Source organism: Papio anubis, chromosome 6 (assembly GCF_008728515.1).
Source record: "Papio anubis isolate 15944 chromosome 6, Panubis1.0, whole genome shotgun sequence".
Lineage (NCBI taxonomy): Eukaryota > Metazoa > Chordata > Mammalia > Primates > Cercopithecidae > Papio > Papio anubis.
In genome coordinates, this window is record NC_044981.1 from 29,635,514 (window position 1) to 29,659,638 (window position 24,125).

Consider the following 24,125-nt stretch of genomic DNA (forward strand, 5'->3'; position numbering starts at 1 on the left):
AAAACTCAACTAAATAAATAAAAATAAAATCCTAACCAAAAAAAAAAATCCATTTCCTGGGCTGCCGCTGCAGAGCAGAGCCACCACCGGGGAAGAGCAGCCGCTGCCACCCAGGACTAGGCCCTCAGGGAGGAGGAGGCAAGAAGATGGTGGACGACCCCAGTGCTGCCGATAGGAATGTGGAGATCTGGAAGATGAAGAAGCTCAGTAAAAGCCTGGAGGTGGCCCGCGGCAATGGCACCAGCATGATATCACTGATCATTCCTCCTAAAGACCAGATTTCACGAGTGTCAAAAATGTTAGCAGATGAGTTTGGATCTGCATCTAACATTAAGTCACAAGTAAACTGCCTTTCAGTCCTGGGAGCCATCACATCTGTACAACAAAGACTCAGACTTTATAACAAAGTACCTCCAAATGGTCTGGTTGTTTACTGTGGAACAATAGTAACAGAAGGAGGAAAGGAAAAGAAAGTTAACGTTGATTTTGAACCTTTCAAACCAATTAATACGTCATACTATTTGTGTGACAACAAATTCCATACAGAGGCTCTTACAGCACTACTTTCAGATGACAGCAAGTTTGGATTCATTGTAATAGATGGTAGTGGTGCACTTTTTGGCACACTCCAAGGAAACACAAAAGAAGTCCTGCAAAAATTCACTGTGGATCTCCCAAAGAAACACGGTAGAGGAGGTCAGTCAGCCTTGTGTTTTGCCCGTTTAAGAATGGAAAAGCGATCTAACAATGTTCAGAAAGTAGCAGAGAACGCTGTGCAGCTGTTTATTTCTGGGGACGAAGGGAAGATTGCTAGTCTAGTTTTAGCTGGATCCACTGACTTTAAAACTGAACTAAATCACTATGATATGTTTGATCAGAGGTTACAATCGAAAGTTTTAAAATTAGTTGATAGGCCTGGCGCAGTGGCTCACGACTGTAATCCCAGCACTTTGGGAGGCCGAGGTGGGTGGATCATGAGGTCAGGAGATCAAGACCATCCTGGCTAACACGGTGAAACCCTGTCTCTACTAAAAATACAAAAACAGAGGACCCAGAGCAAGATGGCCAAATAGGAACAGCTCCAGTCTCCAGCTCCCAGTGTGAGTGACACAGAAGACAGGTGATTTCTGCATTTTCAACTGAGGTACCAGGTTTATCTCACTGGGGAGTGTCAGACAATCGGTGCTGGTCAGTTGGTGCAGCCCGACCAGCAAGAGCTGAAGCAGGGCGAGGCATCACCTCACCTGGGAAGTGCAAGGAGGAAGGGAATCCCTTTTCCTAGCCAGGGGAACTGAGACACACAACACCTGGAAAATCGGGTAACTCCCACCCTAATACTGCGCTTTACCAAGGGTCTTAGCAAACAGCACACCAGGAGATTATATCCCACACCTGGCTGGAAGGGTCCCACACCCATGGAGCCTCCCTCATTGCTAGCACAGCAGTCTGCGATCTAACTGCAAGGCAGCAGCGAGGCTGGGGGAGGCCAGCCATTGCTGAGCTTAAGAAGTAGGTAAACAAAGCCCCCAGGAAGCTCGAACTGGGTGAAGCCCACAGCAGCTCAAGGGAGGCCTGCCCATCTCTGTGAGCTCACCTCTGGGGACGAAGCACAGCTAAACAAAAGCAGCAGAAACCTCTGCAGATGCAAACGACCCTGTCTGACAGCTTTGAAGAGCAGTGGATCTCCCAACATGGAGGTTGAGATCTGAGAACAGACAGACTGCCTGCTCAAGTGGGTCCCCTGACCCCTGGTAGCCTAGCTGGGAACCCCACACTAGGTGCAGACTGACACCCCACACCTCACATGGCAGGGGTACACTCCTGAAGACGAAGCTTCCAGAGCAAGAATCAGACAAGAATACTGCTGTTAAATATTCTATCTTCTGCAGCCTCCACTGCTGATACCCAGGCAAACAGGGTCTGGAGTGCACTCAAGCAATGTCAACAGACACACAGCTGAAAGTCTGACTGTTAGAAGGAAAACTAACAAACAGAAAGGACACCACACACCCAAAAACCCATCAGGTACATCACCATCATCAAAGACTAAAGGCAGATAAAACCACAAGATGGAGAAAAAGCAGGGTAGAAAAGCTGGAAATTCAAAAATAAGAGTGCATCTCCCCTCCAAAGAAACACAGCTCATTGCCTGCAACGGATCAAAGCTGGATGGAGAATGACTTTGGCCGAGTTCAGAGAAGAAGGCTTCAGTCCATCAAAACTTGTCAAGAAGGAGCTAAAAGAGAATTACGTGCAAGCGCCAAAGAAACTAAAATCTTAAGAAAAAAGAATGGAAGAATGGATAACTAGAAAAATCAATGCAGAGAGAAGGCCATAAAAGAACTGACAGAGATAAAACCATGACATAGAAATATGTGACAAATGCACAAGCTTCTGTAATTGTCGATCAACTGGAAGAAAAGAGTATCAGCAATTGAGGATCAAATGAATGAAATAGAGCGAGAAGAAAGTCTAAAAAAGAAAAGAAATGAACAAAGTCTTCAAAAGTATGGGGTTATGTGAAAGACCGTCTACATCAGTTAGGGTGCCTGAAAGTGAGGGAAAATGGAACTAAGTTGGGAAAACACTCTTAAGGATATCATCAAGGCTTTCCCAACCGTGGAAGCGGAATAACATTCAAATTCAGGAAATACAGAGAATGCCACAAAGATACTCCTTGAGAAGAGCAGCTCCGAGACACATAATTGTCAGATTCACCAAAGTTGAAATGGAAAGGAAAAATATTAGGGCAGCCAGAGAGAAGGTCAGGTTACCCTGAGGAAGCCCATCAGACTAACAGCAGATCTCTCAGCAGAAACTACACAAGCCAGAAGAGAGTGGGGGCCAATATTCCAGCATCCTTAAAGAAAAGAATTTTCAGCGGGCTCATATCCAGCCAAACTAAGTTTCCATAACTGAAGGAGAAATAAAATCCTTTACACAGATGCTGAGGAGATTTTGTCACCTGGAAGCCCGGAAGCCCTGAGGGGCCTGGAAAGGCACTAAACATGGAAAGGAACAACTGGTACCAGCCATTGCAAAAACGTATAAAATGTAAAGACCATCGATGCTAGGAAGAAACTGCATCAACTAACGAGCAAAAGAATAATACAGCTAATATCACAATGACAGGATCAAGAGTTCACATATAACAATATTAACCTTAAATGTAAATGGACTAAATGGGTCAATTAAAAGAGAACACAGACTAGCAAATTGGATAAGAGTCAAGACCATCAGTTTGCTGTATTCAGGAGACCCATCTCGTGCAGAGACACACATAGGCTCAAAATAAAGGGATGGAGGAAGATCTACCAAGCAAATGGAGAACAAAAAAAAGCAGGGAGTTGCAATCCTAGTCTCTGATGAAATAGACTTTAAACCATCAAAGATCAAAAAAGAGACAAGAAGCCATTACATAATGATAGCGGATCAATTCAACAGGAAGAGCTAACTATCTTAAATATATATGCACCCAATACAGGAGCACCCAGATTCATAAAGCAAGTCCTTAGAGACTTACAAAGAGACTTAGACTCCCATGCAATAATAATGGGAGACTTCAACACCCACTGTCAACATTAGACAGATCAACAAGACAAGAAAGTTAACAAGGATATCCAGAAATTGAACTCAACTCTGCACCAAGTGGACCTAATAGACATCTACAAGAACTCTCACCCCAAATCAACAGAATATACATTCTTCTCAGCACCACATCACACTTATTCCAAAATTGACCACATAATTGGGAAGTAAAGCACTCCTCAAAGCAAATGTACAAGAACAGAAATTATAACAAGCTGTCTCTCAGACCACAGTGCAATCAAGCTAGAACTCAGGACTAAGAAACTCAATCCAAAACCGCTCAACTACATGAGGCACAGATATAACCTGCTGAATGACTACTGGGATCCACATAAAGAAATGAAAGCCAGAAATAAAGATGTTCTCTAGAAATAGTAGAATTTCAAGAACCTGTTTTCTTTCAGAATCCTGGGACACATTTAAAAACAGTGTGTGAAATTTATAGCACTAAATGCCCACAAGAGAAGCTGGAAAGATCTAAAATTGACACTCTAACATCACAATTGGAAAAAAGAACTACAGAAGCAAGAGCAACCACATTCAAAAGTAGCAGAGGCAAAGAAATAACTAAGATCAGAGCAGAGACTGGAAGGAGATGGGAACTAAAAAACCCTCAAAAATCAAAAGAATCCAGGAGCTGGTTTTGAAAGATCAACAAAAATTGATAGACTGCTATGAGACTAATAAAAGAAGAAAAAGAATCAAATAGATGTAAATAAAAAATGATAAAAGGGGATATACCACCGACCCCACAGAAATACAAACTACCATCAGAGAATACTATAAACACCTCTATGCAAATAAACTAGAAAATCTAGAAGAAATGGATAATTTCCTGGACACTTACACTCTCCCAAAGACTAAACCAGGGAAGGAGTTGAATCCTGAATAGACCAAAAGCAGGCTCTGAAATTGAGGCAATAATTAATAGCCTACCAACCAAGTTCAGGACAGACGGATTCACAGCTGAATTCTACCAGAGGCACAAGAAGGAGCCGGTACCATTCCTTCTGAAACTATTCTAATCAATAGAAAAGAGAATCCTCTCTAGCACCTCATTTTTATGAGGCCAACATCAGCCTGATAAAAGCCTGGCAGAGACACAACAAAAATAGAGAATTTTAGACCAATATCCCTGACGAACATTGATGCAAAATCCTCCAGTAAAATGCTGGCAAACCAAATCAGCGGCACATCCAAAAACATCACCATGATCAAGTGGGCTTCATCCATGGGATGCAAAGGCTGGTTCAACATATGCAAATCAATAAATGTATTAATCCAGCATATAAACAGAACCAAAGACAAAAACCACATGATTATCTCAATAGATGCAGAAAAGGCCTTTGTCAAAATTCCAGCAGCCCTTCATGCTAAAACTCTCAATAAATTCAGTATTGATGGAATGTATCTCAAAATAATAAAGAGCTATTTATGACAAACCCACAGTCAATATCATACTGAATGGGCAAATAGTGGAAGCATTCCTTTGAAAACTGGCACAAGACAGGGATGCCCTCTCTCACCACCTCCTATTAACATAGTGTTGGAAGTTCTGGCTAGGGCAATCAGGCAAGAGAAGTAATAAAGAGTATTCCAGTTAGGAAAAGAAAGAAGTCAAATTGTCCTGTTTGCAGAGGACATGATTGTATATCTAGAAAACCCCATTGTCTCAGCCCAAAATCTACTTAAGCTGATACTTAACTTCAGCAAAGTCTCAGTTCTGAAATTAATGTGCAAAAATCACAAACATTCTTATACACCAGTAACAGATAGAGAGCCAAATCATGAATTTTAAACAATTGCTTCAAAGAATAAAATACAGGAATCCAACTTACAGGGATGTAAGAGGACCTCTTCAAGGAGAACTACAAACCACTGCTCAGTGAAATAAAAGGACACAAACAAATGGAAGAACACCATGCCATGGATACGAAGAATCAATATTGTGAAAATAAGCCTATACAAAGATATTATAGATTCAATGCCATCCCCCATCAAGCTACCAATGAGTTTCTTCACAGAATTGGAAAAAACTGCTTTAAAGTTCATATGGGAACCAAAAAAGAGCCCGCATCTCAAGACAATCCTAAGTCAAAAAGAACAAAGCTGGAGGCATCAGCTACCTGACTTCAAACTATACTACAAGGCTACAGTAGCAAAACAGCATGGTACTGTGAGTACCAAAACAGAGATATAGACCAATGGAACAGAACAGAGTCACTCAGAAATAATGCCACACATCTACAGCCATCCTGATCTTTGAGACAAACCTGACAAAACAAAAGAAATGGAAAGGATTTCCTATTTAATAAATGGTGCTGGGAAAATTGGCTAGCCATAAGTAGAAAGCTAAAACTGGATCCTTTCCTTATAATATACAAAAAATTAATTTAAAGATTAGAGACTTAAATATTAGACCTAATACCATAAGAACCCTAGAAAACCTAGAGTATCATTCAGGACATAAGGCATGGGCAAGGACTTCATGTCTAAAACACCAAAAAGCAATGGCAACAAAGCCAAAAATTGACAAATGGGATCCTAATTAAACTAAGAGCTTCTGCACAGCAAGAAAACTACCATCCAGAGTGAACAGGCAACCTACAGAATGGGGAGAAAATATTTGCAATCTACTCATCTGACAAAGGAGCTAATATCAGAACCTACAAAGGAACTCAACAAATTTACAAGAAAAAAACAAACAACCCCACCATCAAAAAAGTAGGCAAAGGATATGAACAGACATTTCTCAAAAGAAGACTATGCATACAGCCAACAGACACATGAAAAATGTTCGTCATCACTGGCCATCAGAAATGCAAATCAAAACCACAATGAGATGCCATCTCACACCAGTTAGAATGGCAATCATTAAGTCAAGGAAACAACAGGTGCTGGAGACAATGTGGAGAAATAGGAACCTTTTTACACTGTTGGTAGGATTGCCAAACTAGTTCAACCATTGTGGAAAACAGTATGGCGATTCCTCAAGGATCTCTAGAAGACTAGAAATACCATATGAACCCAGCCATCCCATTACTGGGTATATACCCAAGGATTATAAATCATGCTGCTATGAAGACACATGCACATATGTTTTATTGTGGCACTATTCACAATAGCAAAGACTTGGAATCAGCAAATGTCCATCAGTGACAGACTGGATTAAGAAAATGTGGCACATATACACCGTGGAATGCTATGCAGCCATAAAAGGATGAGTTTGTGTCCTTTGTAGGGACATGGATGCAGCTGGAAACCATCATTCTCAGCAAGCTATTGCAAGAACAAACCAAACACCCCATGTTCTCTCCCACTCACTTAGGTGGGAGTGGCACAATGAGATCCTTGGACTTGGGAAGGGAGATATCACACACACCGGGGCCTATTATGGGAAGGGGGATGGCGTGGAAGTTATACCTGATGTACATGACGAGTTGATGGGTGCTGACGAGTTGATGGGTGCAACACACCAACATGGGGCAAGAAATATGCACTTATGTAACAAACCTGCACATTGTGCACATGTACTATAGAACTTAAGAGTATAATAAAAATAAATAAATAAATAAATAAATATATCTATATATATATATATACACAAAAACAAAATCAGCCGGTATGATGGCAGGCGCCTGTAGTCCCAACTCTCAGGAGGCTGAGGCAGGAGAATGGCGGCGTGAACCCAGAGGCGGAGCTTGCAGTGAGCCAAAGATGCATCACCACTCCAGCCTGAAGCGACAGCAGACTCTGTCTCAAAAAAAAAAGGTTGATATATCCTATAGTGGTGAAAATTGATTCAACCAAGCTGTTGGAGTTATCTACTGAATTCCTCTCCAAAGTGAAATTTATTCAAAAGAAGAAATTAATAGGATGATACATTGATGAAATCAGCCAGGACACAGGCAGGTACTGTTTTGGCATTGAAGATACACTAAAGGCTTTGGAAATAGAACTGCCCCAGAAATTTTAATAGCCTATGAAAATCTGAATATAATGGGATATGTTCTTCATTGCCAAGGCACAGAAGAGGAGAAAATTCTCTGTCTAACTCCAGAGCAAGAAAAGGATAAATCTCATTTCACAGACAAAGAGGGCAGGGGCGGGAACATGAACTATCGAGAGCATGCCCTGTTGAATGGTTTGCTAACAACTATAAAAAGTTGGAGTTACGTTGGAAATTGTCACATATAAATCACAAAGAAGAGTCTCCAGTTTGTGAAGGATTTGGTGGAATTGGAGGTTTCTTGCGGTACCAAGTAGATTTCCAAAGAATGGAATACCAAGAAGGAAACGATGAAGTTTTTTACCTTGATGACTACTAAGTAGTCGACATGGGTCCGGCAAAACAGTGCCTCACTCTCCAGCATCCAACCCAAGAAGCATACTCATGGTGGAATCCAAACAGATCCCTGCCTTACAACTGGAACATTTCCAGAACTTAATCCATGAGCACTGGATATTGAATAGAAAATAGAAACAAAACCAGACCCAGCCCTACACTTTGGTTTGTGATGGTGTCAGTAGCAATACCACTAAATTCCTAAATGCCACTTTGGACTAATTTTAAAAAGAATCCCAGTTTTTACTTTTACTCAATGGTGAAATTGGCTGCTCTTGTATTTTATTTAAAAAATGATTTTTTTAACCTTTATACAAAGAAGCAAAAATACTTTAACTGCTGTAAACCTTCAAAAGTTAATAGAAGTGAGATCATACTGGTTTCTTATTTTGATTGGAGAGAAATTAAATTGCTGCATTTCGCAGTGACCCATTTACATGGCATTCTCAGCTTAGACTGCATGAGAAGAAATATATGTGGTGAAATGTTGGAACCATTTCTCTCTTGGTCTCTGTTTAATGTTGAAAGGGTGAGCTAATAGGAGGCAATTTCAACTTCACTCCCTCACGCTACCCCTTCCCCCTCCAGGCTGGCCATTTCAAGGATGCAAATTGCATTGCAAAATCAAACTGAATCATGAAGCATTTGGGCCAGTGCACTGTTTACTTCCATCTGTTTGCAGACACATTTGTGCCTGGTGTTTGGGAGCTCTTTGTATCAATGTTCTGAAAAGGGTCCCTATAACCTTAACCTACTCGAAACCAGTTTGGGATGGATATGATGGGGCTTCTGTGCTATTGCTGGGATTGGGAGAAATAAAACATGCAATTTAAGTGGAAGCGAAAAAATTAAAAATAAAATAAATAAATCCATTGCCTGATTCCATGTCTCCCTCCAATTACTGCCCCATTTCTCTGGTACTCCTCATAGAATAATTCCTGAGTCAATTGTCTCATGATGTTTTTAACATATCAAATGGATTTATGGACAGTGTTTCAAAAGTCAAATACTTCTACAAGGCTTGTTATGAACACAGATGTCCCCAATCTTTCATGTACACCATCTCCTGAATCCTAGAGGCAATCTACTTTATTTTGCCTAATTTTTTGATGGTTACATCTGTGCCTCCAAATAGTGTGTTATAGTGCTGTTTTGTTTTTCACTCTTATGTATCATCGTTAGTGTATAGCTCCCTTTCATATAACCCTGTCCTCTCAATATAGTCATTTTATAATTTTGGTTAGCTGGGTGTTCACTATTTATATTATTATGACCACAGAAATGCTATTCACAGCTAGACTAGGAAATGCTATTCACAATTAGATTAGGAAATGCTATTCACAAGGATTATTTTCCTTCCTTGAATTGACTTTTTAATTTCCCTGGAATTAATAAATGTTTTATCCCTTCATGTGCTCAATTTCTGTTGTACTCATTATAAAATCTCTTCCAAATTTCCCTCCCGGGCCTCTGCTGTAGTTTGAATGTGTCCCCCAAAGTTCATGTGTTGGAAACTTGATCCCCAATGCAGTGATATTGGAAAATAAGGCCTAACAGAAGCTGTCTGAGTCATGAGGGCAGAGCCCTCATAAATTAATATCATTATTGTGGGAATGAGCACACAATAATGATATTGTCTTCTCTCTTGCCCTTGACCCACTTGCCATATGAAGACCCAGCAAGAAGGCTCTTGCCAAATGCTGGTGACTTGATCTTGGATTCCCAGCCTTCAGAACTGAGAAAACAAATTTCTGTTCTTCATAACTGACCCAGACTATGGCATTCTGTTATAGCAGTATAAATGAACTAAGACAGTCTCCATGAATATATTCAACCATGTCCCATGTTCTACCAACCTCATCTTTGTGAAGACACTTCCCTCAGTCCCGCCACCGGTGGACTGGTGCATGCACATCTGGGCTGACTTCCAAGATCTTCTTCACCTCATCCTGGGCATCCTTCTGCTTCTCTCTTGTGTTGGCTCTCCTACTGCCTGGATCCCATGTGTCCCCTTTTTTGGTTTTCTCCATCATTTTTGTTTCTCATTTCATCTAGCAGTATCCTAAGGGAACATGGAAAGTAAAATCTGAAACCCTAAGCTTCTGAAAATGTCTTTAGTCTACCCTAGCACTTATTCCAACCTGGACTTGGTATGGAATTCCATATTGAAAACATTTTTCCTAGGAATTTCCATGACATTCCATCAACATTTTTTAGCTTCCAATGTTGTTTTTCTTGCCTTTTGATGTTTTTGGGATTTCTTCTTTTCCACCCACCTTCTAAAATTTCATTGTGATGTGTCTTGGTGTGGGTCTGTTTTCATCTACTATAGTAAGAACTTGGTTGGGGCCATTACAAGTAAAATTTTTGTCTGTAAACTTGGAGAGATTTTTTTGATTTTAAATAATTTCTATCTTTCCATTCTTTTAGAATTTGCAGTTGCTGGAAATCCTTGATAGCCTAGTATTCGTATAGTTCTTCTGTCTTTCTTGACATTGCTTTTCCATTTTTAATATTTAGTGGTAGTACAAATTTACTCTTCCAAGTCATCTATTGAAATACTTATTTAAATGATCACTTTTTGATTTCCAAGAGTTCTTTTTGGTTCTCTGATTATATATAATTTTATAAAATCCTATTCATCATTTATAAATGCCATATCTTACTATTTCTTTTAGGTATGATTAGGTATTATATCTATTTAGGTATTATATCTATTAGGTATTAATGGTGGCAGTGGACCTGTTAGATCTCCTGGTTATCTGCTTTCATGATACCATGAACTTTTCTTCACCACACTTAGCTCAGCAGTAATTTTATATTTATCTTTGTAAGTTCTGCTAAATGTGCATCTCCTTCACAACAGTGCAAACATCAAATTGCCAGCATCCTACTTTTGCTCTTCACTGTATCTTCATGGTCTAGTAGATCACATGATTCATCAGAGGTCTTGAAATACATGCCGGATGAGGAAATGTAAGTGTGGTTAGGCAGGGAATTCACACTTCTTTGATGAACTCCCCTTGATGTTCTCCCGAGCAATGCATCTCATGACCTCCTGTCATAGAACATTCAGGGACATTGAAAGAGTTAACTGGCATGGGATACAGAGTCATATCCACCACCAGATGGACAGGGAATCAATGAAAGATGATTCCATTAAGAGAAAATTCCCTGGGTCCACTCCACCTCCACCACCTGCTTAACCTCTCTGAGTCTCCCTTTTCCTGTCTATACAAAGATATCACATATTGAGTTTCCCGTGGGTTTGCGTTGAGGTCAAATTTGACTCTCTCAGTAAAAAACATGGTATCATACCCTGAGGTATATTAAGCGTTCCGCTACTCATAGCTACTATCCCTATATTGATTACAGCACTTGGATTGTTTCCATCATTTTGCTTTTATAAACCAAAATTCAAAAAACATTCTTGAACATATATTTTTTAGAATGTGTTGTTATCTTCTTAGGAAAAATTCTTGAAAGAGAAATATCTGCATTGAAATGTAAGCCCATTTATATTGTTAACATGTTTTGCAAATGTCCCCTCTAGAAATTTATACCCCAGTTTTTCATCAGCCTTTATGACAGCGTATTTTCCCTACCTCTGGCTAATATGCTCATCATTTACTTTCACATATTTCAAACTGACAGATTTTAATTTTCATTCCCATTTCTTTTTTATATATATATATGTAGTTTAAGTTCTAGGGTACATGTGCACAACGTGCAGGTTTGTTACATATGTACACATGTGCCATGTTGGTGTGCTGCACCCATTAACTCGTCATTTACATTAGGTATATCTCCTAATGCTATCCCTGTTCCCCCAACACAATAGGCCCCGGTGTGTGATGTTCCCCTTCCTGTGCCCAAGTGATCTCATTGTTCAATTCCCACCTATGAGTGAGAACATGCAGTGTTTGGTTTTCTGTTCTTGTGTTAGTTTGCTGAGAATGATGGTTTCCAGCTGTATCCATGTCCCTACAAAGGACACAAACTCATCCTTTTTTATGACTGCATAGCATTCCATTGTGTGTATGTGCCACATTTTCTTAATCCAGTCTATCACTGATGGACATTTGGGTTGATTCCAAGTCTTTGCTATTGTGAATAGTGCCGCAATAAACATACGTGTGCATGTGTCTTTGTAGCAGCATGATTTCATTCCCATTTCTAATGTCATGTTCTCATTTTTCCTCATATTCATGAATCATAGAGTATATTGTCTGATATTTGATTTATTCTTTTCCATGTTGCTTTCTAATATTCTTTATTATTTTCCAGTTGGGATGTAGGTACTTAAAAAATGTTGAATTTAACTAAGGAAAAAAAAAGCAGCTCTTGATATCTGACATTGACAGAAGGTTTCAGTGCTGTTAGAAGCTGTCCTATTGCTCACCACTAGGCCATATTATTCTTTTCCTGGACATAAACCATATTACAAAACAACATTAGACAAGGACACTCTGGGAACATGATAAAGCAAGACAAAATAGGGGCACTATATAATTTAGTGTAAGCACAGACAAAAACCAAGGCACTGTGCAACTCACAAAATACCAAACCTCTCCCCCTGCTGGCTAATATGAGTGATGGCTGTTTCTTTACCAACCACAACTTTATCCTTGCTCTGCTCTGCATTTATTATGGGTAAGATTTATTGAGACAGTCATAAAAATGTTCCTGCTTCTTGATAACACCAAATCTAGAGTGAACTCCTACTTCCTTAGCTCTCCCCAAAAACATCCACTCAAAGACCAAATCCTATACTGCATTCTTTCTAATACCCTCATGCTAAGATGGTGTGCATTCTCTTCTGTGGCAACGAATATAAACCCCAGTTGTTCAACTACAGGTGTTCCTGGTGGTCTTTGGCTGAAAGACATTGAAATATGCTACCTTTCGTCTTTCCAATTTTTTTACATGTCTTTAAATTTGATCACCGGCATATGTTTGTATATTTGTAAGTTTGTGGTTGACATAGAGAAGTTTTATTTTTTATTTATGGCTTTTCATCTTTGGGTCATGCTTAGAGAATCCTTTTGTACTTCACGATTGTAAAACTTAACATATATTTTCATCCAGGTACAGATGATATGAAGAGAGGGAAGTCCCTGAGTGAAGAGAAACACAGAGATATGTTTGATTTGGGGAGAAAGCTGGGGGTGAAAGCTGGGGCTAATGAGCAAGAAGCAAAGAGTTCTAAGGTGGAGTTTTAACATTTAAAACCTGGTCAGGTGTGGTGGCTCATGCCTGTAATCCTAGCACTCTTGGAGGGCAAGGTGGGCGGATCACTTGAGGTCAGGAGTTCAAGACCAGCCTGGTCAACATGGTGTATTTACCAAAAAATACAAAAACTAGCCAAGTGTGGTGGCGCATGCCTGTAGTCCCAGCTACTTGGGAGGCTGAGGTGGAAGAATCGCTTGAACCCAGGAGGCGGAGGTTGCAGTGAGCCATGATTGCCCCACTGCACTCCAGCCTGGGTGGCAGAATAAGACTCTGTCTCAAAAAAGAAAAAGAAAAAATTTAAAACTTTTGCTTATAATTTTAAAATATGTCTACAAAGCCTATGAGATATTTTATATGGCACCTTCAATAAATACTTTCTCTTGGGCTAAGTAATGACTTATATATCTCCTTGTGTTCATCAGGTTATAGAAAACAATAATACCAAGAGTCTTAACGAAATATAGACAAGGATTAGCTCTGGTGATAGGCATTTTTGAAAATGTATGACCTTGAGTTGATAAATCATGCTTTGGTAATCTGTATGTACACTCTAATTGTTAAAATACATATTGAACTTTCTTAGGCCTGCTGTATTTTAGGGATATGTCTAAGACCCACATAACCAAATCCAAGGGTTCTATGTGAAGGTAATTTTAATGTATTTCAATCTAGGAGTCAAAACGTATCTTTTTTGTGGGGGAGATTGAAAACTAAGAGCACTCTAGATAAGCACTATCAAAAATGGTAACTACTAGCTACACATGGCTATTTATATTTCAATTAATTGAATAAAACTTTAAAAAATCAACCGTCACACTATCCACATTCCAAGTGCTCAATACCCACATGTAACTAGTGGCTCCCATATTGGACAGTGCAGATATAGATCAACTTCATCATCACAGAATGTTCTGTTAAACAGCTCTACTGCCATAGACATTTTTATGCTCCTCTCAAAAGAAAACCTAATCCCCAGTGAGATGGTATTTGGAAGTGGGTTTTAGAGGAAGTGATTACATCATGAGGTCAGAACTCCCATGAATTGAACTCGTACCCTTATAAAAGAGATTCTAGAAAGTTGTCTTGCCCCTTCTGCCATGGGAGGGTGCAGTGAAAGGACAGCTATGAGGAAGCAGGCCCTCACCAGACACAGAGTTAGATGACACCTTGATATTGGACCTCCTAGCCTCCAGCGATGTGAGAAATACCTTTCTTTTGCTTATAAGCCACCTAATCTAGGGTATTTTTGTTATAGCAGCCTGATGGATTAAGGTAACTGCTCTTGGTGCTATGTGGGCCTCAAGTCAAGTGCATTAGACGCATTTAAAATGAAAGGGTGACTGGTTGTGGTGGCTTACGCCTGTAATTCCAGCACTTTGGGAGGCCAAAGCAGGATGATCGCTTGAGCTCAGAAGTTTGAGACAAGCCTGGGGAACATAGCAAGATCCCATCTCTACAAAAATATGTTTAAAATCTACAAAATATATATATATTTAAAACTAGCTGGACATGGTGGCAAGTGCCTGTAGTTCCACCAGCTTAAGAGTCTGAGGCGGGAGGATCACTTGAGCCCCCGGAGAGTTCACTACTACAGTGAGCCATTATCATGCCACTGCACTCTAGCTTGGGTGACAGTGTGAGACTCCATCTTGGAAAAAACAAAAATGAAACAGCCAATACTATTTATCATAGAGACTGCAAAATCAAAGTGAGTCAGGAGTGAATCTCTATTTTGTGCTTTCAGGCACAAACCGTTCCCAGCTCTAAAGGGGAAACGTATCTGCTACCTCTGTTCCCAGACTAAGGACACTCTCTGCATCCAATCTACAGGTGATAGGTTCTCTTCTATAAGAGCCCAGGGCAGGGCAAACTTAGCGCTAGCTAAGTTTTGAGATGCAGGGAGTCCTGCTCGGGGAGAAAAATTGGGGGAAATGAAGAGGCAAAGGACCAGTCAAGAACCCTCCATAGTTTACCCAGAACAAGATTTCTCAAAGTGCAGTCTGTGGAACCCTTGTGGGCTGCTGAAACCCCTTCATAAATCCACAAGGTTAAAACTATTTTTATAATATAATGAAGACATTATTTGTACTAAAGTAAAACTTGACAAGAATGGAGGCTATGGTACCAAACTGAAATAGTAGCTATTATATTCTTAACCACTTCTTAATTATAGAAGAAAAAACAGGTTTCGCTTAAATATGTCCTGGTTGAAGTATCAAAGAATGATTAACTTTATTAAATCTCTCTTCCAGAATCCACATTTTAATATATCTTAAATGATTAATGGTAAGTACATATAAGGTACTTCTACCACATTCCAAATTAGGATGTTTGAGGCCAGGCGCAGTGGCTCACACCTGCAATTAATTCTAGCACTGTGGGAGGCCTAGGCAGGTGGACCATTTGAGGTCAGGAGTTCAAGACCAGCCTGGCCAACATAGTGAAACCCCATCTCTACTAAAAATACAAAATTAGCCAGGAATGGTGGTGCACACCTTTAGTCCCAGCTACTAGGGAAGCTAAGTCATGAGAATCACTTGAACTCGCGAGGTGGAGGTTTCAGTAAGCCAAAATCGTGCCACTACACTCCAGCCTGGGTAACAGAGTGAGACCCTGTCTTAAAACAAAAACAAATTAAAATGTTCGTGTCTACAAAATCATTTTGTGAGTTGTACTAGTCTATTTTTTATGGAATATCCTTTTTACTTGAAAGAATGAATGACAGAAATGATTATCATTTAGACTTGAATATTTGGCTGACACTTTCTCAAAAATGAACATGAGCCTGTCCCCTCCACATAATCCACTGACAGTATTATTCCCAATGATAAAAGGCGAGCTCTCAAGAGAAAAATTAGAATCCTGGAGAACTTGTACCCACCATTGTAAGCCTGACGGCTTCCCAATACTTAACAACCTTTTCTGGTGATATCTGTGGTAATATTAAAAAATTGATTTTTTGATAACTTGTAGTTAAATGTGTCAACACTGGAAGACATAACATGGTGAAATTGTATTTCTTTTCTTTAAAGTCATGTATTATACAAGATGCATTCAATGTGGAAGACAGACCTATGTGTTTTAATGTAACAGCACGTGAAACAGTTATTGATAGTTTCATGTTCCACATTACAAATAACCTTTAAGAAGCTAACACTTCTATCATTTTAGTGTAGTATCAAGGATGAATATCCACAATTTTCTAAAAATGGTATTGAAAACATTCCTGGCCTAGCGAGGTGACTCACACCTGTAACCCCAGCATTTTGGGAGGCCAAGGCAGGAGAATCGCTTGAGCCTAGGAGTTCTGCCCCAGAGTTCGAGACCAGCCTGGGCAACAGAATGAGACCCACATCCCTACAAAAAATAAACAAAATTAGCTGTGGTGGTGTTTCATGCCTGTGGTCGCAGCTGCTCATGAGGCTGAATTGGGAGGATCACTTGAGTCCAGGAATTCGAGGCTGCAGTGCGCTATGATCACACCACTACACTCAAGCCTGGGTGACAGCATGAGACCACATCTCCAAAACAAACAAACAAACAAACAAAACCCCCCACAAAATCCAAAACAAGAAGAGCAACAAAAATATGATTGTGTGAGGATGGATTTTTTTTCATACACTTCAACCAAAATAACAGATTAAATGAAGAAAAGGAGATGAAAATTCATTAATCTTCTAATGAGATACATAAGATTTACAAACATACAAAATGTAAAAAGATGCACTCTTCTCACTATACTGTTTATTTTGGGAAATACTGACTTTGCATAAAAATATTTCTAACTTGCAATGCATTATTAATATTCTAAATGAATAACATAAATAATTTTAGTTTCTAGTATGGTAAATGTTAACATATGTAACTCACATAAAATTACCTTTGGAGTCCTCATTAATTCCTAAGAGCATGCAGAGATCCTGAAACCAAAACGTTTGAGAAACGATGACGTAACTCCTAGCTCTGGATTAAGGGAGAATGTGTGACAAAGAGCATTTGGCATAGGAGGAGAGGGGCCAGGCCTTATCCTGTCTCTAGGACTGTGGCAAGGGCTTTGTGTGACCTAAGTCAGGTCAGCCTAGGCTCAGGCTTGGGTCTGGCCCTCAGCCCCCATCTTTTTCATTGTTTTGTTTTGACAGAAGTCTATGCCTGTTCTTGTTCTTGTATCTGAGTCCTGGTCTCCAAGTCTCCAATCTCCTCTGTCACAGCAGTAGGAGTTACTTTTTCTGTCATTGTCCTCACAAGGCCTGGGGTAGCCCCTGCACACAGGAGTCTCTGTGGTATCGAGACCAATTTTTAGACCCATCCAGCTCTTGTCCTTCCAAAGCTGTTTCCTGGATTGTTCTTTCCATCTTTTCCCCTATCTTTTTCAGGAAATCAAATTCTGGAATTAGAGACCAGATCCCGGTTTCTCACCTTAGATAAACTCCTGTTAGGTTTCTAACAGGAATTTATTTTTGGCTCACCTACCCCCTCTCCCTGCCTTTGGCTGTAATAATCCTAGTGCTGGTTCAAATCCAAACTCATGGATGTCTAGACTCTAATTCACAGTTGGTTGGAAAATAGGGTCCATAAGCCTAGGATCACTTTTTTTTTCAGAAAAGGGAACTATAATTGTGTGCTATGGTATATGAAGGTTGGTGTGGGAGGGAGGCGAGAACAGCACTTGTGAGAAAAGTACAGGCGGCATGGATGTCAACATGAGCGGTTGTTTCACTGTAGCTGCCACAAAACAACATGTGGTCTGCAGCTACATTAATAAAGATACTGTTTCTAGAATAGGGAGGTGCTGTACACTGGTCATTCATTTAGCCAATATTTGTTGAGTGCTGGCGATATGAAATGCTAGTTTTACATCTGGAAACTAAAATCAGGCAAAAATTGCTGGCCTTGAGGGGCACATGTTTTAGTGGGAAAACACAGACTATGAACTATAAGCAGTGTAACTAAGGAAAGTGTTTCTGGCAAAAGGTGCTGAGGCTGTGGGGCAGGTGATCCAGATTGTGGGTGTGTGGGGACAGGGAAGATGGCTGTTTTACTAGAGTGGTCTGCGTGTGTCTCATTGGGAATGTGACCTTAGAGAAAAGATGAATTATCTATGAGGCTATCTGGGGCAGGTTCTTTCCAGGCAGGGGAATCCCCAGTGCAAAGGCACCAGAACAGGAGCACATCTGTGTTGTGGGAAGCGTAAAGGGGGCTCAGATAGCTGCAGCAGAGTCATTGAGATGAGGTCAGAGATTTGGGGAGATCATGTAGGCTCGAGGATACTGGAAGGGTTTTGACTTTGCTCTGAGTGAGATGGGGGAGATACAAAACAGCTGTCAGCAGAGTAGAGACTGGTACATCTTTTAAAAGGATCACCTTGGCTGCTATGCTGAGAACAGAATTGAGAGATGAGGGGTGAGTGAGAAAGTGGGAAAGCTGTAGGAAACTAGTGCAGTATTTCAGACTAGAGATGCTGGTTGCTTTGCCTGGGGTGTGAGCAGACAAAAGAGTGGGAAGTGATTGGATTCCGTACATATTCTCAATATGGACTTCATAGCACTTCCTAATAGATTAAGTCTGGGGTATGAAAAAGAGGAGTCAAAGAGGAACCCCAAAATTTCAGACTGTGCAAGTAGAAAAATGAAGTTGTTGTCAGCAGAGATGGGGAAAATTCTGAAAGGGGCATATCTGAGGAGGGGGCACCACAAGCATTCAATTTAGGAAATGTTGAATCTCAGATGTCAGGCATTCAAGTGAGGCAAGTTGGGAATTTAGGAGAAATGTCTGGGCTGGGAAAATAGATTTAGGAGCTAATGCCATATTAATGATATTTAAAGCATAGAGCATGCATGAGTCACCAAGGGAGTGATGGCTATAGAAGAGAAAAAGGACATGGACTGAACCCTGGACCTTCAGTGCTAAGGGATTTCATCAGAACACACTCCGACAGCAGACTGCACAGTTCTAACACCACATCTAGAAAGTATGTAAATCTGAGAATCTCAAATTTTAGTGTGCATAGGAATTACCTGGACAACTTTCTAAGATTCAGGTGGTCTGGAGTTGAGAATGAGATTCTGTGTTTATAAAAAAGTTGGGGCAGACACTGATGGTCTTCAGATCACACTTTTAGTAGCAAGAATGTAGACCAGGATTCCCTCGTGGCTGTGCGTCAGCCTTACCTGCAGCTTGTTATTCCTGAGCTCCATGTTCCACTTCTGAGATGGTGGGACTGGGGAAAGGCCTGAGTATTTTGTAACAAACCTACAAGGAATCCTGGTGATCAGCCAGAGTGGGAACCACTGAGGTCAGCGATCAACAGTGCCTAGGGTGGGAAAGGGTCTTAAGTTCACATTTAAATGCGATTTTTTCTAATTTAAACATAAAGGACTTTATCTATCTATCTGTCTGTCTATCTATCTATCTATCTATCTATCTATCTATCTATCTATCTATCTTCATTAGGTTGGCGTTTATTTTATTTTGGGAAGGCCTGTGAGAATAGGCTTAAAGCTACATAGCTAGGATCTGAATCTATAATCCCATCCTAGGCGGAGCCTCACATAGGAATCACTGCCCCTGATGCTGGGCAGAGATGTCACTGTTCATACCAATGGAACTCTAAAGCTAGACACTGGACCTTGCAGATAGAACTGCTGTCACAACTGCTCCTGGCAATTGGACATCGCTGCTGCCACTCACACCACACTTACTAAAATGTGTGCACAGTACCAGCTTGTGTCACCAGGCCGAGTCAGAATCCAGCAAATGGTTATCTGTTGGTGGAACCTAAGCCTCATCCCATATCCAGCTGTCAGAATGTTTGGAAAAGTGAGTTTTTCTCTTTTGTGGAAGGAGTTGGTGTCTGCCTCCTATGATGACTCTTTAAGTATGAAATTCTTTAAGTATGAAATCATACTCTTTAAGTATGAAATTCTCCTAACATGGAAAGAGGGTTCAGGTGCTGGGACACCGGAAGATAGAGTGGAAAAAGAATGAAAAAAAGTCAATTCCTAGAGCCGTAATCTGAGACTAAAACTGCATCTGGTACATCATAGACACTTGGGTTTGGTTGCATGAATGAGTGACTAATTAATTACATCTTTCAACTTATTCCCTTGATAGTCAGTTATGAAGTACAGCTTTTCCCTGATCAGTTTATAATCAGATAAGTAGAATGGCATTGTGAAATGGTGAAATGATTGCTCAAAACTTATCTCTTGTTAGGATTTTTTAAAATCTAGATTTCTAAGACTTCAGAGGACCTGTGTATACACTAAGATTTTTTTTTTTTTTTTTTGAGACGGAGTCTCGCTCTGTCACCCAGGCTGGAGTGCAGTGGCCGGATCTCAGCTCACTGCAAGCTCTGCCTCCCGGGTTTACGCCATTCTCCTGCCTCAGCCTCCTGAGTAGCTGAGACTACAGGCGCCCGCCACCTTGCCCAGCTAGTTTTTTGTATTTTTTAGTAGAGACAGGGTTTCACCGTGTTAGCCAGGATGGTCTCGATCTCCTGACCTCGTGATACGCCCGTCTCGGCCTCCCAAAGTGCTGGGATTACAGGCTTGAGCCACCGCGCCCGGCCTACACTAAGATTTTATACTAATATTTATATTTCTTTGTATATGCACGTATTTTCTGGAAAGAGCATCTGTGACATTTATGCTTTTGTAAGCCTATTTTAGGAAACCCTCTCTCAAACCACATTTTTCCTCTGCTCTCACACCACCACAACAATCATCAACACAGAAGACTTCTGTGACCAAAGGTGTGGAGGTTTTTCCCCACACTCCAAGCAGTGGAAATCAGCTGGGTATCCTCCAGTTCAACCTCAACACTATCTACCCGGAGATAGCATCATATCCCACAGATTGGGGGCTTAGTCCCCAAGACTACTCCACATGAGACACCAATCACAGGAGTTCCCACCACCTGCTTTGGGCTTCACTAATTTGCTGGAGTAACTCACAGAATTCAGGGAAACATTTATGTTTACTAGTTTATTATAAAGGATATTACAAAGGATACAGATGAAAATACGTGTAGGGTGAGGTATCTGGGAAGCAGCATGGAGCTTCCATGCCCTTCCTGGACACACCACCCTCCTAAAACCTCCACTTGTTCAGCTATCTGGAAGCTCCCTGAACCCAGTTCTCCTGGGTTTTTACAGAAGCTTCATGACGCCAGCATTCCTTCTCCCAAGGTATAGTGTGGGACCCTCTCTGGAGAGGGTCTTAAGACCCATAATCAGAAAGGCAAAAGATTAGAGTCCTGCCTTGGGGCAGGTGAAATGAGGCCAGAAGAGAGATTCTGATTCCTGAGGACTGCTGAGGCCTAACACACCCAACATTATTACAAAAGACTGTAACGAGGGAATATAGGAGCTAGGAACCAGTAACTATGGCCAAAAACCAATAAATAACACCACATACCCCCACTGTCTTAGTCCACTCAGGCTGCTATAACAGAATACCTTAGACTGGGTGGCTTATAAACAACATAAATGTATTTCTCACAGTTCTGGAGGCTGGCAAGTCCAAGAGCAAGGTGTTGGTTAATTTCATGTCTGATGATGGCTCCTTTCCTGTTTCATAAACCTGTGTCTTCTCCAAGTGACCTCGCATGGCAGAAAGTGAAGAGAACTGCCTGGGGTCTTTTTGATAAGGGCAGTGATCCCATTCACGGGAGCTCTGCATTCATAACCTAATCACCTCCAAAAGGCCCCACCTCTAAATGTCATCACACTGGGGATTAAGTTTAAACATAGGAATTTGGGTGGGGGATTGAGGACACAAACATTCAGTCCAGAGCATCCATAAAAGTCTAAAAAAATTATCCTAGGCTTGTCACCATGCTACTCAAACTCTAATCTATGAATAACTGATATTAAACCATTTCTTCACAAGCTCTTCCAAAAAGGAACACTGCCCAACATATTCTATAACGAATGTTCTATAAGGCTGGTACCAAAACCAGACAAAAAAAATCACAAAAAAACTACAGATCACTATTCATGAATATAGATGTGAAAAATCTTCAAGAAAATACTAGCAAACAACCCAGCAGCTTACAAAAATAATTATACACCATGACAAAGTGACATTTACTCTAGGAATGCAAGGTGGGTTTAACATCCAAAAAATCAATTAATGCAATATATAATATCAATAGAATAAAAAACCCCATGATTATCTCAATAGATGCAGAAAAAAGGTTTTGACCAAATTTGATACTCTTTCATAATAGAAACAGTCAACAGGTGGGTACAGTGGCATGTGTCTATAGTCCCAGCTACTCAAGGAAGCTGAGGCAAGAGAATCGCTTGAGGCCAGAAGTTCAAGGGCATCTTGGGCAATGTGTTGAGACCATGTTACTAAAAAAAAGAAAAAAAAAAAGAAAGAAAGAAAGAAAAAAAGTCAACAAACTGGGAATTGAAAGGAACTTTCTCAGCTGGACAAAGGGCATCTATAAAAAAACCTACAGCTAACATCATATTTGTATTAGCCCATTTATGCATTGCTATAAAGAAATACATGAAACTGGATAATTTATAAAGAAGAGAAGTTTAATTGGCTCAAGGTTCTGCAGGCTATACAGGTTTCTGCTTCTGGGGAGGCCTCAGGAAACACAATCATGGTGGAAGGTGAAGAGGAAGCTAGTACATCTTACATGGCTGGAGCAGGAAGAAGCGAGAAAGGGGAGGTGGCACACACGTTTAAAAAACGAAATCTCACTACGAAATCTCAATGAAAACTCACTATCATGAGAACAGCAAGGGGGAAGTCCACCCCCATGACCCAATCACCTCATACCACACCCTTCCTCCAACACTGGGGATTACAATTTCACATGAGATTTGGGCGGGTATACAAATCCAAACCATATCAATATTTAATGGTGAAAGACTGGTTGCTTTCCTCCTAAGATCAGCAGTAAAACAAGAATATCCACTCCCACCATGTCTATTCAACATTACTGAAGGTTATAGCTAAGATAATTAGACAAGAAAAAGCAATAAAGTATATTTAGATCGGAAAGAAAGAAGTAAAACTATATTCACAGATGACATGATCTTTTATATAAAAATCCTAAAGAATCCACTGAAGAGTTATTAGAACTACTAAGTTCAGCAAGGATAAAGGATATAACACCAGTATACAAAAATAAATTATATTTCTAAATCCTTGCAATGACAAATCCAGAAATGAAATTAAGAAAACAATTCCATTTGTAATAGCTTTAAAGGAACAAAATACTTAGAAGCAAATTTAACAAAAGAAGTGCAAATCAAACATTGATGAAAGAAATTAAAAATCTAAATAAATGGGGTAAAGTTCATGGATTATATTTAATATAACTCAATGATTATATTTCCAAACTGACAGATTCATCACAATCTCTATCAGATTCCTAAATGACTTCTTCATAGTAATTTGCAAACTGATTATAAATTTATAAAGAAATTAAAGGGACACAGACTATGCAAACAATCTTGAAAAAAAGAACAAAGGGCCAGGCACAGTGGCTTATGCCTGCAATCAATCGCAGCACTTTGGGAGGCTGAGGCTGGAGGATTGCTTGAGGCTAGAAGTTCAAGACCAGCCTGGGCAACACAGCAAGATCCTGTCTCTACAAAAAAATTAAAATTAGTGGGGCATGGTGGTACACACCTGTCATCCCAGCTACTTGGGAGGCTGAGGCAGGGGGATTGCTTTAGCCTAGAAGGTTGAGGGTGCAGTGAGCCATGATTATGCCACTGCAATCCAGTGTGCGTTACAGGGTAAGAAACTGTCTCTAAAATATAAAAAGAAGGAAGAAAAGAACAAAGCAGAACTCATTCTTTCCAGTTTCAAAACATCACATAAAGTAATGGTAATCAAGACAGTGTGGTACTTGTGTAAGACAGACATAGATCAATAGAATAGACATGAAATTCAGAAATAAAACCATGTGTCTATGGTCAACAGATTTTCAGCAA

General features: G+C 40.3%; 1 protein-coding gene and 1 pseudogene across 1 annotated transcript in view; one reads left to right on the forward strand and one right to left on the reverse strand.

The window, feature by feature from the left end:
• Window positions 1-146: 146 nt before the first annotated feature.
• LOC101021230 lies at window positions 147-7,916 on the forward strand (annotated as a pseudogene).
• Window positions 7,917-8,127: 211 nt separating this feature from the next.
• LOC101016898 (putative uncharacterized protein ZNRD1-AS1) overlaps window positions 8,128-24,125 on the reverse strand; it is a 29,899-nt gene continuing 13,901 nt past the window's right edge. The window contains exon 3 of the transcript XR_004184532.1: window positions 8,128-9,995. The gene's annotated coding sequence lies outside the window, so the exon portion shown is untranslated. The remainder of the gene's footprint in view (window positions 9,996-24,125) is intronic.